Source organism: Anabrus simplex, chromosome 1 (assembly GCF_040414725.1).
Source record: "Anabrus simplex isolate iqAnaSimp1 chromosome 1, ASM4041472v1, whole genome shotgun sequence".
Classification (NCBI taxonomy): domain Eukaryota; kingdom Metazoa; phylum Arthropoda; class Insecta; order Orthoptera; family Tettigoniidae; genus Anabrus; species Anabrus simplex.
Window position 1 is genome coordinate 1,450,628,834 of NC_090265.1, and position 19,490 is coordinate 1,450,648,323.

At 41.3% G+C, this 19,490-nt stretch overlaps 1 pseudogene; it reads right to left on the minus strand.

The window, feature by feature from the left end:
* The window catches only part of LOC137498434 (putative nuclease HARBI1), a 64,915-nt pseudogene that overhangs the window by 10,228 nt on the left and 35,197 nt on the right, over positions 1–19,490 (minus strand).

Genomic DNA, 19,490 nt, shown 5'->3' on the forward strand with positions numbered 1-19,490 from the left:
CGAGTGGGCGGAAGAAAATGAAATTTTGACGGATTACCAAGGTGGATTTAGGAAAAAGAAAAGAACAGTGGATAATATAATGATAGTAAAGACTATTTTAGAAAAGTATAAGAATATGGCTAGAAGTACGGTTTATGTAGCAGCAATAGATTTTGAGAAAGCTTTTGACAAGGTGAATAGAGAGGCCCTATTAGAGAAATTAGGCAGGCTAGGGATTTCGGAGAAGATGTTGAGGGCAGTGGAAGGAATATATAGGGTTGTCAGGTTTTGTGTAAAATTGGGAGAAGGTAGACTGAGTGGACCATTAGAGTCCAAGGTGGGTTTAAAACAAGGATGCAAGTTATCGGCAATACTGTTTATTTTATTTATCAACGATATTTTAGAGGGGTTTGGGGCAGAAAATTGGGCTGTACCAGTAATTAATGGTTTTGAAGTACCAGGACTGATATTTGCGGATGATGTGTTATTGATGACGCTAACCTCAGGGGCGATGAATAGGGCCTTAAAGTCAGTGACGCTATTTGCGAGGAAATGGGGATTGAGAATTAATGGAAATAAGTCTAAAATATTAGTAGTACAGGTGGACAAAAGAAGAAAGATAGAAGGTGATTGGGTAATTCAGGGAGAAAGATTGGAACAGGTAAGGAAGTTGGAATATCTAGGAGTTTTTAATGATAAAGGAACTTGGAGTGACCAGATCAAAAGGGTGAAATATAGAGGATTGGCAGCCTTAGCCTCAGTCAGAAATTTGCTAGTCAAGTACCCGGGGATCAGTTATAAAACACTGAGACTTGTGTTCAGGTCGGTAATCGTTGGGAGGGTATTATACGGCTCAGAACTTTGGGGGCTGGATGAGAAAAGAGAGGAACTAAGAAGGATTGTTAGTAGTTTTGCTAAGTTAGTAATGGGCTTACCGAGGTGTACAGCAAATGTAGGGGCGGAATTAATGTGTGGGGAGGATTTGGAATCAGAGGGTGTGAAAAGAATAGTTAGATACTGGATGAATTTAAAAAGACAGGAAGGTGGGAGAGTATTACAGGCAGCGTATGCACAGCAATTTAAGAGCATGTATAAGGGTGGATGGTTAGAAAAAATAAAGGGATATTTGGAGAGGATAGGATTAGGACACCTGTGGGGGGAGGTTTGGTCGAAGACAGAAGTGAGAGGGATGAATATACTGGAAAGGAGAATTAGAGATATCCATAGGCAGAAATTATTGGGGGAAAGCAGACTAAGAAATTCGCTGACGGTTTTGACGAAAATAGAGGAGATAGCAGGGTTGAATATTAGATACGTCGATAGGTCAAAACGGTATGGGATGATGTGGTGGCTTTTAGGTTTGCAAAGGAATACAGGGTGGATACAGGGGAGGGATAAGATAAGACGTGTACTTTGCGGAGATGTGAATGATGATTTTCACTTGCTAAGAGACTGTGAGGTAACGAGGGGGTTAAGACATGGATTATTGAGTGCCGAGCATCGGGAAATATTGGGGAGAGGGGGTGAGAACGCAATCCTGAGATGGATTATTAAACAATGGGAAAAAGGGGGTGAATTGAACAGGTATTTATGTGCGACAAAAAAGGCATGCGAGAGTAAAATGAAGGAGAGTGAGTTAGAGGGTAGGCAGGGGAATAGGGGGGTGGAATAGTTATGTATATAAGGGAAGGGGATAGTATGATAAAATTCTAATGGATTAGGGAATATAGGGATAGAGTACTTAGTTATGTGGAGTTGGGAAATGATACAGGATTGCATGGTCTGTTTGTTTTAAAGTTAGCTGGAATGCAAGTGCTGAAATGCTGAGTGTTGTTTTTTGATTTATTGATTAGGTGTAGGTCAGGAACAATAATGTGACGCAAGTACAGAGCACAATAAGGACACTGGATGAATATGTTTGAACATTGAGTGACTGCTACAGCTAATGACTGCTAGATATTATTCTTATTATTCTTATCCTTATTATTATTATTATTATTATTATTATTATCATCATCATTTATTTTACTTTGCAGGTGAACATGTATAGGGGTGAAGTCGCCTGTTATGTTCAATAAATGTATGTATAATAATAATAATAATAATAATAATAATAATAATAATAATAATAATAATAATAATAATAATAATAATAATAATGTTCCGGACCGTCGTCAAATGTGCGGACCGCGCTGGCAACGGCTCCTGGACGGGTAATGACTAAGAATGCAGTCCGGCCGTGGGTTCAGTGCCGCCAAATCACCCAATATGACACCACGCCGGATCTCCTGAAGGATTTTATCCATATTAAAAATGATTAAAGGAAAAGATGGCAAAGATTTACGGAGCCAACTGACCGGGAGGAATACCTGAGCCTAGCCCGGGAAGTACGAAATCGATTGCTGGAAAGGAATATTGAAAAATGGGAGGAAACGTGCTGTAAAATAATAGAAAACGAGTCAGATCGCGAATTTCGGCGGATTATATATCTAAAACAATAAGCATTCAATTATAAATTTCAGTATAATACCGTAGCGAAGCACGGGTATCTTGCTAGTCTACATATATAAAATAACTTGTCCTGACTGACTGACTGACTGACTGACTGATTCATCATCGCCGAGCCTAAACTACTGGACATAAAGAAATGAAATTTTGGGCATAGATTCATATTAAGATGTAGGTGCTCGCTAAGAGAGGATTTTTGGATATTCCGTCGCCAAGAGGGTGAAAAGGGGGGTTGAAATTTAAAAATGTGTGTATCTATATCTCAAAACTTTAAAAGTTTACAGATGTATAAATTGGTATTTGGAATCTTCTTTAAAAATAAGGAAACACGTATTTTTTTGTTTTCAGAAAATCCCAATAGTAGGGGTGGGAAACGGTGAAAAAGGGGTTGAATGCCCTTAATCAGGATACCGGTACATATATCTCAGAAACTGAAGATATTACAGACCTGAAAAGTGGTACATTTGATCTCTTTTAAAAATAAAGAAACACGTATTTTTTGTTTTTGGAAAATCCAATTAATGGGAGGGTGAAAAGGGGGGTGAATTTTTAAAAGGAGTGCATCTATATCTCAAAACTTTTAAAGTTTACAGATGTAAAAATTGGTATTTAGAATCTTCATTAAAAATAAAGAAACACGTATCTTTTTGTTTTCGGAAAATCCCAATTGGAGGGGTAAAAAGGGATGAAAAATGGGTTGAATGCCTTTCAGGACGATACTTATAATTCAGAAACTGAAGATATTACAGACCTGGTACATTTGAGCTCTTTTAAAAATAAACACGTATTTTTTGTTTTTGGAAAATTACAATGGGAAGGGTGGAAAAGGGTGAAAAAGGGGTTGAATGTCTTTAATGAGGCTACTTATATTTCTGAACCTGAAGATATTACAGACCTGAAAAATGGGTATTTGGGATCTACTTTAAAGATAAAGAAGCAGGTATTTTTTCGTTTTTGGAAAATCCAAATAATGGGGGGTGAAAAGGGGGGGTGAATTTTTAAAATGAGTGTGTCTACATCTTAAAACTTTAAAAGTTTGCAGATGTAAAAATTGGTTTTTAGAATCTCCCTTAAAAATACAGGAACACGTATTTTTTTGTTTTCTGTAAATCCCAATGGGAGGGGTGTAAAAGGGTTGAATGCCTTTAATGAAGACACACGTATCTCAGAAACTGAAAATATTACAGAACTGAAAATTTGTATATGGGATCTCCTTTAAAAATAAAGAAACACATATTTTTTGTTTTTACAAAATCCAATTAATGGCGGTTAAACAGGAGTGACATATTTGGGGTGAATTTTTCGAAAGACTATATCTACAGAATATGTGAGAAACGTAAAATGTTACAGACGTAAAAGGTGGGTATTTGGAATTTCCTCTAAAAGTAAAGAAACATAGGTGATTTCTTTTAGGAAACTCCCCTTAAGGGGAAATAAAAAGGGGTGAAATTTTAAAATGAGAATGTCTACAGTACATATCAAAAAACTTAACATGTTATAGAAGTGAAAAATTGTATTTTTTATCTCTATTAAAAATAAAGAAACGTGTATTTTTAGTTTTCGGAAATAATACTTGGGTGGAGTGGGAGGGATAAAAGTGACTGAAAATGGTGTTGATTTCTTTTAATTAGGCTACTGATATCTCAAAAATGAAGATGTTACAGACGTGAAATTTGATATTTGAAATCTGCTTTAAAAGTAAGGAAACACGTATTTTCGGAAAATTCAATGAAGCGGAGTTTGGGGGGTGCTGAAAGAATTGATAAATTAATTGATTTAATTGTATAAGAATACATACATCTAATAAAAATAAAGTTGTTACAGACAAGAAAATTGGTATTTGGACTTCCTTTAAAAACAAAGAAAAACGCATTTTTTGGGGGGGGGAACCATCTTGCTTTTTTGGAGGGGGGGTGGGGTAAATAAACTTAACGGCGGTGGGGTGTAAAAGGAGGTGAGACCAATTGTTTTTACTGTTCATAATGTACTTATAAGGAGCCTCCGTTGCTCAGGTGGCAGGGCGCCGGCCTCTCACAGCTGGGTTCCGTGGTTCAAATCCCTTTCACTCCATGTGACATTCGTGCTGGACAAAACGGAGGCGGGACAGGCTTCTCTCCGGATACTCCGGTTTTCCCTGTCATCATTAATTCCAACAATACTGTCCAATATTTCATTTCATTTGTTATTCATCGATCATTGCCCCCAGAGGAGTGCTCCGGCAGCCGGCACAATTCCCATTGTCGCCGCTAGATGGGGCTTTATTCATTCCATTCCTGACCCTATCGAATGACTGGAAACAGGCTGTAGATTTTCGATGTACTTATTCTGATCATAAACCGATCATTTTTAATCTTTCCTGTGTTCGATTTCAACAGCCATTTTTCCTTCGGAGAACGTTCTTAGATTACAGTAGACTCTCCTGGCATATAAATAAAAATTTAAACACGTTTGAAATAAACGATAGGAATGAGATTGACCGTCAAATTGTTCACCTCTATAATAAGGTCAATAATGCACGGAAGCATGTCATTCATGCATCTTGCTGTGGGGTTCAGAACATCTAATAATAATAATAATAATAATAATAATAATAATAATAATAATAATAATGTTCTTGACCGTCGTCAAATTGTGCGGACCGCGCTGGAAACAGGTCCTGGCCTGGTATTGACTACGAATACAGTCCGGCCGCGGCTTCAGTACCGCCAAGGCACCCAAGACGACACCACGCCGTATCTCCTTCAGGATTTGATCCACACTAAAAATGCTTATAGGAAAGGATGGCAAAGATTTAGGGACCCAACTGACCGCGTGGAATACCTGGACATAGCCCGGGAAGTACGAAATCGATTTCTGGAAAGAAGGATTGAAAAATTTGAGGAACTTTGCCGTAATCTCTCAGAAAACGACTCAGATCGCGAATTTTGGCGGATTATATATAAAACGTTAAGCATTCAATTACATATTTCAGTATAATACCGTAGCGAAGCACGGGTATCTTGCTAGTAAATAAATAAATACCACACTCTTACCAAGTTGGTGAAATTGCTTCTCGTATTCATTACTCTATTCAGGAATCTATCAGCGATGTTAAACCATCGGTGAATTAATTTCTTCGGGTGGTGTACCTAACTTCTTGGTTTTCTTAATTTTTAATACATTTTGTTCGTACGTGCTACGAATGTTTTTAATGTTTTTGTTGATTTCTTCGACGCCTACCCCAGGGATATTCATTTTTTTACAGTAATCCGTATCAACGCTGAATCCCTGGCATTTTTTATTTTTTAATATATTTTTATACCGGGCGAGTTAGCCGAGCGGTTAGAGGCGCGCGGCTGTGAGCTTGCATCCGGGAGATAGTGGGTTCGAATCCTACTGTCGGCAGCCCTGAAGATGGTTTTCCGTGGTTTCCCATTTTCACACCAGGCAAATGCTGGGGCTGTACCTTAACTAAGGTCACGGCCGCTTCCTTCCAACTCCAAGGCCTTTCCTATCCTATCGTCGCCATAAGACCTATCTGTGTCGGCGCGACGTAAAACCACTAGCAAAAAAAAAAAAGTACACTGACTGACAGAGCAAATGCAACACCAAGAAGGAGTGGTTCGAAAGGGATGAAAGTTGGGGAAAAAACAGAGACGGCACGGACGAATAATTGATGTTTATTTCAAACCGATATGCAGGTTACACAATGCGCACGGCATCGACTCAGTAGGATGTAGGACCACCGCGAGCGGCGATGCACGCAGAAACACGTCGAGGTACAGAGTCAATAAGAGTGCGGTTGGTGTCCTGAGGGATGGTTCTCCATTCTCTGTCAACCATTTGCCACAGTTGGTCGTCCGTACGAGGCTGGGGCAGAGTTTGCAAACGGCGTCCAATGAGATCCCACACGTGTTCGATTGGTGAGAGATCCGGAGTGTACGCTGGCCACGGAAGCATCTGTACACCTCGTAGAGCCTGTTGGGAGATGCGAGCAGTGTGTGGGCGGGCATTATCCTGCTGAAACAGAGCATTGGGCAGCCCCTGAAGGTACGGGAGTGCCACCGGCCGCAGCACATGCTGCACGTAGCGGTGGGCATTTAACGTGCCTTGAATACGCACTAGAGGTGACGTGGAATCATACGCAATAGCGCCCCAAACCATGATGCCGCGTTGTCTAACGGTAGGGTGCTCCACAGTTACTGCCGGATTTGACCTTTCTCCACGCCGACGCCACACTCGTCTGCGGTGACTATCACTGACAGAACAGAAGCGTGACTCATCGGAGAACACGACGTTCCGCCATTCCCTCATCCAAGTCGCTCTAGCCCGGCACCGTGCCAGGCGTGCACGTCTATGCTGTGGAGTCAATGGTAGTCTTCTGAGCGGACGCCGGGAGTGCAGGCCTCCTTCAACCAATCGACGGGAAATTGTTCTGGTCGATATTGGAACAGCCAGGGTGTCTTGCACATGCTGAAGAATGGCGGTTGACGTGGCGTGCGGGGCTGCCACCGCTTGGCGGCGGATGCGCCGATCCTCGCGTGCTGACGTCACTCGGGCTGCGCCTGGACCCCTCGCACGTGCCACATGTCCCTGCGCCAACCATCTTCGCCACAGGCGCTGCACCGTGGACACATCCCTATGGGTATCGGCTGCGATTTGACGAAGCGACCAACCTGCCCTTCTCAGCCCGATCACCATACCCCTCGTAAAGTCGCCTGTCTGCTGGAAATGCCTCCGTTGACGGCGGCCTGGCATTCTTAGCTATACACGTGTCCTGTGGCACACGACAACACGTTCTACAATGACTGTCGGCTGAGAAATCACGGTACGAAGTGGGCCATTCGCCAACGCCGTGTCCCATTTATCGTTCGCTACGTGTGCAGCACAGCGGCGCATTTCACATCATGAGCATACCTCAGTGACGTCAGTCTACCCTGCAATTGGCATAAAGTTCTGACCACTCCTTCTTGGTGTTGCATTTGCTCTGTCAGTCAGTGTATATAATTTTTATAAGTGGTAAGCCTAGTATTCCACAACACTTCTCCAGATTCGTATAATTGTATAAATTTTATTCTCTGCGTATAGCTCCACTTCTTTCCATGCACCGTCTTCAAGATTCCCCCCATCTTGAATCTGTTACCCGCTTGTAGAAAGTTGGGCACGGTCCGAGTTGACTCGTTTCTCTCAAACTCACGCAACTGGACTCGCATCAACCGTTCACTGAGATGCGAGTAGGAAAGGAGAAGGCGAAACCCGGTGCCGGCACATAGCCTACTCCTGTCAAATAGCGCCAAGGCTGAACGTCTCCATCCGACGAACGAATCATCATCAACAGCGGCATGTGCGCTCACTCCATACGAGCACTGCGGAGAGGTTTGGAATTTAATCCACGCTTTTGGCACGCAATCTAGTGATTAGAAATTGTATACCACCACCTCCCCTACCCTGCCGCCCCCCAAGATTCCGATGGTGAAATCTTTTCGACCAACGGGACTCGAACCGGCTAACAACGGTGTTTAGATTTCAACGCCTTAACGACCATGGCCACCAGGCGGGCAAAATATTGTGCATGAACTACCCTGTGCAATTTGGAGAATCAGACTCTCATTTATTGTGTTCTATCAGTCACATAATTTCGGTGGGAACTCAGGTCAGCTACTTCAAATTCCAAGGGTATAAGTCCAGGATCCGCCGGCACGGGCGAGCACGCGCTCCGCGGCTGCTGTTGGTGCTTCTATATGACGTCATGTATGACGTGTTTAGCGAGTTGATGTTTACAAACATGGCGGATAATTCGAAGAAACGTGTCGTAGCCGTGTTGAAACACCGGATCCCGTGAGATCTCCGAAGTTAAGCAACATTGGGCATGGTCACGAGTTGGATGGGTTGCCACGCGCTGTTGGTGGGGGGTAAGGGAATGGAAGAGCGGAAAGAAACTGGCCACCCTGCAGCGCGTAAACTCCGGCTCAGGAACACCTCTGCGGAGGTTCGGACCTGCCTACGGGCAGAATAACCCTTGCCTTGCCTTTCTTCTTTTAAAATGTTGCACTTTTGTTCATCCACGTTGCAATAAACACTGATCATGAACTTGAAGTAGGGCCTACCTACTTTATTTTCATATAATTTAAATCTCTCTACCGTAGTCATAGTGCCAGTATTTCCTTCGGTATTTAAACCTAACGTCCGCCTCTGTGGTGTAGTAGTTAGTGTGATTAGCCGCCACCCCCGGAGGCTTGGGTTCGATTCCCGGCTATGCCACGAAATTTGAAAAGTGGTACGATGGCTGGAACGGGGTCCACTCGGCCACGGGACGTCAACTGAGTAGAGGTGGGTTCGATTCCCACCTCAGCCATCCTGGAAGTGGTATTCCGTGGTTTTCCACTTCTCCTCCAGGTAAATGCCGGGATGGTACCTAACTTAAGGCCACGGCCGCTTCCTTCCCTCTTCCTTGTCTATCGCTTCCGATCTTCCCATACCCCCGCAAGGCCCCTGTTCAGCATAGCAGGTGAGGTCGCCTGGGCGAGGTACTGGTCATCCTCCCCTGTTGTATACCCAGAGTCTGAAGCACCAGGACACTGCGTTTGAGGCGGTAGAGGTAGGATCTCTCGCTGAGTCCGAGGGAAAACCTGACCCTGGAGGGTAAACAGATTAAGAAGAAGATTTGAACCTAACACTAGTTCTTAATTTAATTGCAGGTCTCCATAAAGTGTCCTTACGCGCCATATTTTTCGGAACTAAACGTTTCAGCTTCTTCAACAGCACAGTCAGTACATTGCGATGCGGCCAGTTACGGTTGCTAACTCTATTCGAGAGACAAGTGTGTTTGAATCCTCCGTCGGACTACCTCGAAATGGTTTTCCGTTTTTCCCATTTTAGCTCCAGGCAAATGCCAGGATGGTACCTTCTCAAGGCCACGGCCGCTTCCTTCCCATTCATAGCCCGCACAATTACACCCACACCTACAGACAACACCCTGACACAGTGGTACATGTTTAACTCACATCCATGGGGTGTACCAGGAAAAGCAGCTACAGCACTGGCGAGCCGAACATGTCCTCGGACACTCCCGCCACTGAGAGCCATACGCTGAAAAATAAAAGACAAAACACCACACTGAATATATTCACCTCATTTACTTTCGTCATCCATTAAGTCCTTCTTATAATCCCGTACGTTTCCTACGTTTCCAAAAATAGAATGAATCCTCTGTTTCTTCCTTTCTTCTTCAATCTATGATTATAGTTATCATCATTGAACACGTGACAATCGAGTTAACTGCACGGAATTGAAGTGTGAGAACAGAGGTGAAAAAAATCATGTCGGAAGGGACATATACGGAAGTGGAAAGTATCGTCACATCCCGGAGATGTGTGACTCGGCCCTTAGCCTACAAGGAATACAAAGTCTGCCCAATAGCCACTCATAGCTATTCGCCCTGTGGATGCTATATTTGCCGCTAGAGGCGCTGCAATTCAGCCTCACATGAACACGTCGGTTGGCGGTATTTCTACACACGGTATGCTTACTGATGACGAAAGTTGAATGTTAATACCGATAGAAATAATGGAACTCAATAATGATTTTGTTTTGTCCGAATCCTTGGCTGAATGGTCAGCGTTGAGGCCTTCGGTTCAGAAGGTCCCAGATTCGATTGCCGGCCGGATGGGTGATTATAATCACGTCTAATTAATTCTTCTGGCTCGGGTACTGGTGTTTGTGTTTATTGATATAGTGATTACCAGACCTCGGATTTTTAGGTGCTAAAATGTTATTTTAACTGCCTAAAACAGACTCTCAAATAGGCTCTACAATATTTTTAATCAGCTGCAGTTTTATGTATCTTAATATGCATTATTCAAAACACCGTGTTGATTTTGTTAAATTGATAATAATTCGTTATGGGGAAATATAAAACAAGTTTCACTCACCTCTTGCTGCAAACGTCGCAGAATATAATTTTACCATCCGATGTGAAACGGGTAAACTCTTGTAAATTGAGGATGAATTGGAAACTGACACCTTCTGCTTAATTCACACACTGGCCAAATGGGAAAAGGATATGGTTAAAATACGTCAATCATATTACGCTGGTGTATTGCTGCGTTCCGTTTTGTAAACAAGGCTCTAGAAATAAAGTTCCTGGAACTAGTTTCCATGAATTCCCTTGCCAAGAGCCAAATAGGGAATTATGGATTAAAGCAATAAACAGACCAGGCATGGTACAGTAAATACGCAGACCATGAGACGGCAAAAATTAGGTTACTTATTATTATTGCTCCTATTCTGATGATAATAATTTCCTTATTCTGTTGTGTAGGTGGTACCAAGAATGTTATGTTTGGTAAGAGTTGTCGAAGACCACATGCCATGTCAAGAGTGTGTTGATAAAATTAGTAGTATCCAGAGTCCATCTCCACTAACGCCATTAATAAAAATCAAAGACAGAGGTGGTCTCAGGTATCCAAAGCCAAGTTTTGTTTCACTGCTGATGAAACTGGGGCAAGTAAGGGACGAACTGTTATCGGTAACGCTGGGCAGTCCAAAAACAGCACAAACATTAACCGAAATACTGTTGCCACGTGTTGCTAAAAATCCTAATCTACAGTGTGGGAAAAGAGATCATCCTGAGAAACAAAGCAGAATAATACTGCAGAAGTTTCTGCACCTCTCTGTCACTAACTACGCTAATGGCATGACAGATGAGTATCGCTGAAAATACTTCTCCATAAGAAAAACAATTTATGAGAAGAAAATATCAAGGAAAATAGTTAAAGTCGTTCCTTTTCACTGAAAATCTACGGTGCGGTAGTAAAAATATCTAGTGCAGACCTTATATCCTTTTAAATGCCAGATAAATTATGACAGTTATTTGTGTTATCTGAAATGAAAATCCACAGCTGAATTGAACTCCTAGGGGTAAAAGGTGAACATTAATTATTTTCTACTTCATTCTGCTCAGTAAAATATATGATATACAGGAAGTATAGTATAGAGATCAATTTGTGCTGGTTTTAACTCCCGTAGCAATACTACTGAGTGCTGATGTGAGGTGGTATACTAGCGCTGCAACGGTCAAGACGCGCACTGCCAGGCGGACACTGTTTCTGAAGAGAACACTGCGAGTGAGCAGGCTTTGTATTCCGTGTAGGATAAGCTCGTCCTAAAGGAGAGATGCCAGAATAAAGCAGTGTTTCTTATTTTGACCTATCTTTACCTGTTCACTTACCAAGTCGCTTAAGTGCGGCCAGTATCCAGTATTCGGGAGATAGTAGGTTCGAACCCCACTGTCGGCAGCCCTGAAAATGGTTTTCCGTGGTTTCCCATTTTCACACCATGCAAATGCTGGGGCTGTACCTTAATGAAGGCCACGGCCGCTTCCTTCCCAATCCTAGCCCTTCCCTGTCCCATCGTCGCCATAAGACCTATCCGTGTCGGTGCGACGTAAAGCAACTAACAAAAAAAAAAAAAAAATCACTTACCATGCATTAGGAAATTTGACATCTTGACTTATCCTCGTGCATTGTACTGCTCTGTCCGTAAGAGCAGTACGAGGGCGATACTTCTTTAGTCCGAGAATAAATGGAATAAAAACATTATTTTATAATATGCAAGCTATATTGGTTTGGAGACCGATGGAGGAAATCGTATCCTTGAAGGATCAAACTGGTGTACACAACGTTGCACAAGAGTTGTTTTCGGGAAGTTCGGCCTGACCGGTGGACCATTAAATCAATCAATACAGATCTGCATTTAGGGCAGCCCCCCAGGTGCAGATTCCCTAACTGTTGTTTTCCTAGCCTTTTCTTAAATTATTTCTATAACATTGGAAATTTATTGAACATCTCCCTTGGTAAGTTATTCCAATCCCTAACTCCCCTCCCTATAAATGAATATTTGCCCCAATTTGTCCTCTTGTATTCCAACTTTATCTTCATATTGTGATATTTCCTACTTTTAAAGCTTATTCGTCTACTAATGTCATTCCACGCCATTTCTCCGCTGACAGCTCGGAACATACCACTCAGTCGAGCAGCTCGTATCCTTTCTCCCAGTTCTTCCCAGTCCAAACTTTGCAACAATTTTGTAACGCTACGTTTTTGTCGAAAATCACCCAGAACAAATCGAGTTGCTTTTCTTTGGATTTTTTCCAGTTCTTGAATCAAGTAATCCTGGTGAGGGTCCCATACACTGGAATCGTACTCTAGTTAGGGTCTTACCAGAGACTTTACTTGAGTTAAAGCTGAGATCAAAGTCAATGAGGATCGTCGCCATAAGACCTATCTGTGTCGGTGCGACGTAAAGCAACTAGCAAAAAAATAAAATAAAAATAATATATATATATATATATTGCACCCATAAGCGAATTTGGCCTAATTTAATTCACAATTAAATTGAATATTTCACATATGAGATACCACAGTGAGGCTGTGAAACTAGCAGTCACAAAGGAACTTTCTGGCGCCAGTCAGACGGCGAGAGAATCCATGAAACTCTTCTCTTGGCACGACCCAATTGTAAACCATCCTTAGGATCCCTTCCAATAAATTTTATGACACCGCCTGGGAGTGGCGACTTGCTGTCCGTTCTCACCAGAAAAGCACGCATTGAAGCCTGACCTACTTTGCTAGGACAATAAGGGGCCAACGACTATAACTGCCAATCCTTGGGAGGAAGCGGATGCACCCACGTTTGGAAGGGCGCGAAAGTCTCAGCCAATCAGAATATTCTAAATTTGAATGAGCCATCAGACCGGGAAATCTACAATCAGTATCTCGCGATCTGAAGCCCGATGTGGTAGTGAAAAACAGTGTCCTGACTTCTTTATAATATTTGGTGAATTATCAGTACCAATCTGTGGTTAATTAGTGCCTAATTATTAAAATTCAACTTCACACGGAGGAGTAATAGGATCTAGAGGAAGGAGCTGTCATGGCAGGATGAGGCCATCCACCGGAAGAAAATAACACCAGTGACGCGCGCAGTCGTGTGGATTATCCTATGATCATTTCCCGCGGCGCAATATCACATGTGAGTCGGACAAAATTTAGGAAGTTTGCATATAAATTTTGAAAACCATAACCTACGGATGTACGAGAAAGCGCTCCCGAGGACTAGATTATTACGCCACATCCCTTCCACGGAACTACTTTCCAGGTGGTGGGAGGAATTTCTACAAAACCCAGCGACCACAGGGTCGAGCTCTCAGTGTTTTCGAGCTCTCAGTGTTTTGCATTCGTTCTGAATTCTCAGTATTTTGAGTCATTCGCAGTGTCTTCAGAGTTCTCAGTTCTCAGTTATTGTCTTGAGTACTTTTAAGTGTTACTTCAGTATTCTCAGTGAATTTACGTTTGATAGAGTGACAGAGTGTATCAGCAAATGCATTTAGTCAGCTTTATTTTGGCTGGTAAGAAAGCGATTAGACACTTGTAGGCATTTTTAGAAAGCCTTGTATTATTTACTTGGGAGAATAGCATTTCAGAAAATGAACATTTTCACAGACTTTTACTGTAAATTCAGGGAGAGTAGGCAAGAATTACACTTTCAACTCAAATGAACTCACATTACTAGTCGAGGGAAACAAGTCCATGTTTTTCAGCATATTTACATAAAAACATTTCTAACCAGCGGGGAGTGTTACATGTGAGATCAGTATAAAATTTTCTCCACAACATAAACTGTATTTTAGCTTGTTTCTACCATTCTACAAACTGTTTGGCAAGCGAGATGTTTACGGGGAGAGACCAGTAAAGACAGACAGGAAGGTGATTGACTTTCTTCAATGGAGGCCGCAATAGTCAACCTTGAGGAGACAGTTATGTCCCAGTAGGGTGAATGTACTGTAAGCTGTAGTGTAAACAGAGCTGAGGGATCGGCGAGCAGGCCACCAGGTGATTTTGCAGGTAGAGAGCGAGGCGACCATCCTTCTACACCAGGCAGGAGTCTGCAGTGGCATTTTCTAACTTTCACTGGAGTGAGAGAAATACGAGTGTTTTATGCTAATATAAACGTGTGTCACGGCGTGGCAAGAATGTGTCAAATTTGCGTGTGTAATAATCTGGAATACCACATCAGCTTGAAGATGGAATTCTAATTTCCACGATGACCGGGGCCGGTGGGTGAACCGACCTGCCTCCACCATCAAGGTATGAGCGTCATTTAATAATGTAAATAAATATGTAGGACCGTGGCAAAAATCGATGATCAATGTAGTTTAGAGTACTAGGTAGGGTTGTAAATAATTCACAGTTTTATAATACTGCCTATAATAATAATAATAATAATAATAATAATACTAATAATAATAATAATAATAATAATAATAATAATAATAATAATAATAATAATAATAATAATAATAATAATATTAATAATAATAATAATAGTAATAATAATATAATAATAATAATAATAGTCATAATAATAATAATAATGTTTATGTTGCACTTTCAGATAGGCTTATTTTGTGCACTTTGTTTTAGGAGATGTTTGTTTGCGTGTATTTATGGCTGATTTTGTAGTATGTCACTTTGACAGTTAGCTTTGATATTTGATCTACGAGTGTAATGTCAGTTTATTATTATTTTTCATCATGATTTTAGATCGTTGGTTTTGAGTCGATTTTGTTGGAGTTTTTGATCTTATGGACGCCGTCGCGATGTTTTCAATGTTTATTTTGCTATTTTTGCGCATTTCAGCTTGTTTTATGTTGCGGAATCATCCTTCTGATGTCCGGTTTTGATTGTACTTATCCCGCGTATTTTGCGACGATTTTTGGTAGACGCGGATATTTATTTTCTGTGTAGTTGCGGTTGCGCAGGTTTCTACATTTGTGTTTTGAGAGGCAATCTCGTCATTCTTTGTTTTGATAGAAACGGTGAGCGCCATTGATGAGTCAGCTCTGTGATTTTTGTGATGTGTTAACAGTGAATGATCGAGAGATCGAGCTAGATGATTAATATCCCTGATGATCTACGTTGATGATGGAAATATGATATTGGGACCATGTCTTGAATTTTTGTAAGAAGCCGTTATGTGCACGACGGATATTTGCCCGCCGGATACGAGCGAGGCTGTGTTGTGAGAATAGTGTATAATAATGACGTCGAGAATTAATGACTAAATAGAATTGCGAAATGAAGAATTTAACCACGTGTGTTAAATGTGTTACGACATGGGTTACGATACTACAGGCAGGAGCCTGTATTTGTTTAAATAATTCCAGGGAAAGTAGATGCTTGACAAATGATGCTAGCCAGTGTACATGTGAACAGAGCGACGAATCAATGTGTTTTGAATATTTATGTAGAGTCACGGATGACGTGAAGTAACAGTAATTTGTCCATCAAGGTTAAATAATATCATGTCCAGACATTTATCGTCTGAAATTTGAGATTGCCGTCAAATTCGCAATATTTCATTTTTGCTACTCGCAGCGGGGTATATATATTTTTTTTAGGAGACTCCGAGTTTGTTTTGCGCATTTCTATCCTTTTTATTTCCAGTAGGCCGCGATGGTGGGATCCAGTTTGCTTATTTGTTTCTTTTCTGTTTGTACTTTTACCGTTTATTTGTAGGACGCAAGCGTATGTGAATTATTTATATTTGATGTGATGTAAATAGATAAGTGTAGCTAGGCTAGTTTTTTTTTGATCTCTGTATATTTTTTTTTGTCGGAGCAGTGTTTCTCCGTTAATTAATGTAATGATGTAAATACCATTTCAGATGTTAGGTTTATTGGATCATCGATTATGTCACAGTCGAAATGATAGTGGTATGCTCATACCAGGCATCTAAGTAATTACCAAACTTTCTTTTAAAATCCACTACATTTTTATTTTGAAATGAAGCGATCTTTAAATAAACCAATTGTATAAAACTGCCGCAATGAGTGGTAAATAAGAGGGTATCTGCCTCCATCTAGTGGTGATACCACAAATATGAATTAATAATAAAATGCAGTTAGCGGCAAAGTCAATAGAAATTTTAATGTACAAGGATCGCTATCATTTGATAATGTTAACATCAGGCATTTGGCCTAAATTTCGGTTTATTTTAAGAAGTCCAGTCTATCACAGTCATGCGAATGAAGTTTAAAATTTAGATGAGTGGTTGGATACACTCAGAGTGATGTTTAGATAATTAATTTGCTTTATTCATGAGGTGTTGAATAAGACAACAGTTATGTAAGAATGAAGTGTGATGTTCACGGCTGTTCTGTTTCTTCGAATTATTCCTTAAGTGATACACTCGCTTAGTGCAGTCCATGATTATTTAAATTTTGGGTATTTTACCAAATGAGCAACAGGTGTTAAACATTTAATAACTCCTATAAGTCAGTGGTTTGGTGGCATAACAGTATTTAATTTACTTTATTGTGAGTCAACTATTTTAAATTTATTTGAGAGATATTGTTTCTCCGTAATATAATTTGTGTATTTCAAGAAAGTGGTCTTTCTGACCAGAGTTTTTAAACTGAGTCATTTTATTAACTTGAAGACAGTGTCAAGATAGTCTGGTATATTTTAATTGAGGTGTTTTGACCTTCAGTCAGTTTATTTAGGCAGTTTATGATTTGCTTTGTAAGGCAGATCCTTACTCTTTAATATTTTATTAGTCACTGTTATTTCATTTGTTTACATTTTTCACTAGTTCAGTTTACGTTCAATTTTTCGCACTTTGCATTTTAGTTTAATAAATTAGTCTTTTATTTACATTTTAATTCAGTCTTGGGTACCGTCATTTTAGTTAGTTTACCCCTTCTTTTCATTCCCTCACTCCTTAATCAGCGGGTGGCCTCTCCGGGGATAACGGACGGGCACGACTGAGGAAGAAGGGTCTACATGCAGCGGTGAGTATATTTACATGTCATTTATTACAGGAGCAGCCGGCGCACAGAAGAAAGAAGAGATCACCGCAGTTGTTGCCTTTAAAAGGGCACAGGGGCCGGAGTGAGGAGTGAAAAGCGTGTCGCCCAACTTTAGGGGCCAGATTTGCTTATCCCCGGGACTGTGCATTTTACATTTAATTTATTTTGTACCCAGACTAACAGCCATGAACATAGATTTACTGAATATTGATAAATATGAATGCTGTGATAGTACTGTTTGACAAGTAGTGGTATTAATTATAAATGATATGTTTTGTATAATTTTATCCAAATTTAGGATAAAATTGTTTTGTATTGGTAATTACTGTGTCGTGCATGTGTTGGAAGTAGGTTGGGGAACCTGATGGTCTCAGTCGTATTCTCTCAGCATATAAAATGTCGATTAGCCAGGAGCAGTGGGACATGTTGATTAAAACCATTAACGATTTAAGTGTAACAACTAGTGAGTTGAAATCGAGTCAGGCCGAACTATCGAATAAAATAGAAAGCAGCCAGGCAGAATTAGCTATTGAAATTGTAAACAAGGTAGAAAGTAGCCAGGCCGAATTAGCTAACGAGTTAAAAAACACACAAGGCGAATTAAAATCCAGCCAGGTAGAGTTAGCCAATGAGTTGAAAGCCACACAAAGTGAATTGAAATCTAGTCAAGCTGAACTTGCAAATAAGATTGAAAGTAGCCAAGCCGAACTTGCGAATAAAGTAGAGGCAGTACACGGACAGGTCTTGGAAGAATTCAGGCAGTGCGAAGTAAAGCTCGAGGAGAAATTTATAAAGAGCCAGGTCGAGCTGAAGAAAGAGTTACGGGAAAACCAGGATAAACTCATGCAGGCGTGCAATGCAAATAGGCAGGAGACGATGGAAGAAATAAAGAAGTTAGCCGATGCACAAGCACAAATACAAGAGCGGTTAGACAGCCATAGCGCGAATGTTGAGGAAAGTATGAGGGAAACCAGGGTAATGGTGCAAGATCAAGGCACGGATTTAGCTCGAGGTATCATACTCTTGGAAGAGCGTATAGATAAAATTGAGGACGAGAATAGGAAAGAAATGAATAAAGTATGCGAACAGATTGGAGAGACCCAGGAGAAAACGAGCCACGAAATCATGACCTTAAAGTCGGAGACCCAGGATATTACAAAGAGGTTAACCGAACTGTCCGAAAAGATAGCGGAAACTGAGGGTGCGATTACACTCAGTGAGCAGTCAGTAAGACAGGAAGTTAACGAGGTCATAGAGGGAAAAATCCAGGCAATTAAGACCCAGGGTGAAAACCTCTCGACCTTGGTCAAGATGCTAGTAGACAAACAAGCTGAGTCCCAGGTAGCCAGAGAAGTTAGGATACAGCCGCAGCATGAGCCGACGCAGACCGAGCCCATAACACAAATATTTAACATGGAAAAGACAATGCTCGAAAGTACGCAAAGAACTGAAGCATCCACGCAGATCATAAACATCGTGCGTACGAGTGACGATCAGCCGAAGAAATTTAGTGGAACGTCACAAATAACCCCAAAAGTATATCTTAGGGAATTGAAACAATATTTCCAAGATATTAAAGCCCCAGAAGACAAGAAACTACGCATAGTAGAAAAATATCTGGAAGGACAGGCGAAGACCTGGTACTACGGTTTCGTAGATACTTTTAAGACGTTCGCAGATTTCGAGAAGGCTTTCCTCGAAAGGTACTGGTCCTTATCCACACAACAAGCACTCAGGATGGACTTGTACACTCGCAAGTACATGTCGACACAGCCCACACGATACTTAGACTTCTTCTTGACACAGCTCGTCAAACTTAGACAGTTAGATTCTCCGGTGTCAGACGAAGAGATCGTGCAGACAATAATCAAACAATTTCCGTCGGACTTGCAGAGAATGCTCATTACAGCGAGGGTAGATCATCCAGCTCAAGTTGAGGCTATTTTAAGGGAGCTAGACGCTACATCCACTAATAATGTACCGCAGAGAGTGACCAGGCAAACGCAGGAACATAGGGCTTACCTAGCTAATGCCACCAGTGAAAATGCACGAGGCAATGCGCAGGTAAACGGCCCGAATTCAGGCGCTGTATCGCGGCGAGATACGAACACGAGACGCCAGGAGGAAGAAATCCAACGTCCGTGGTTTAGAAAAC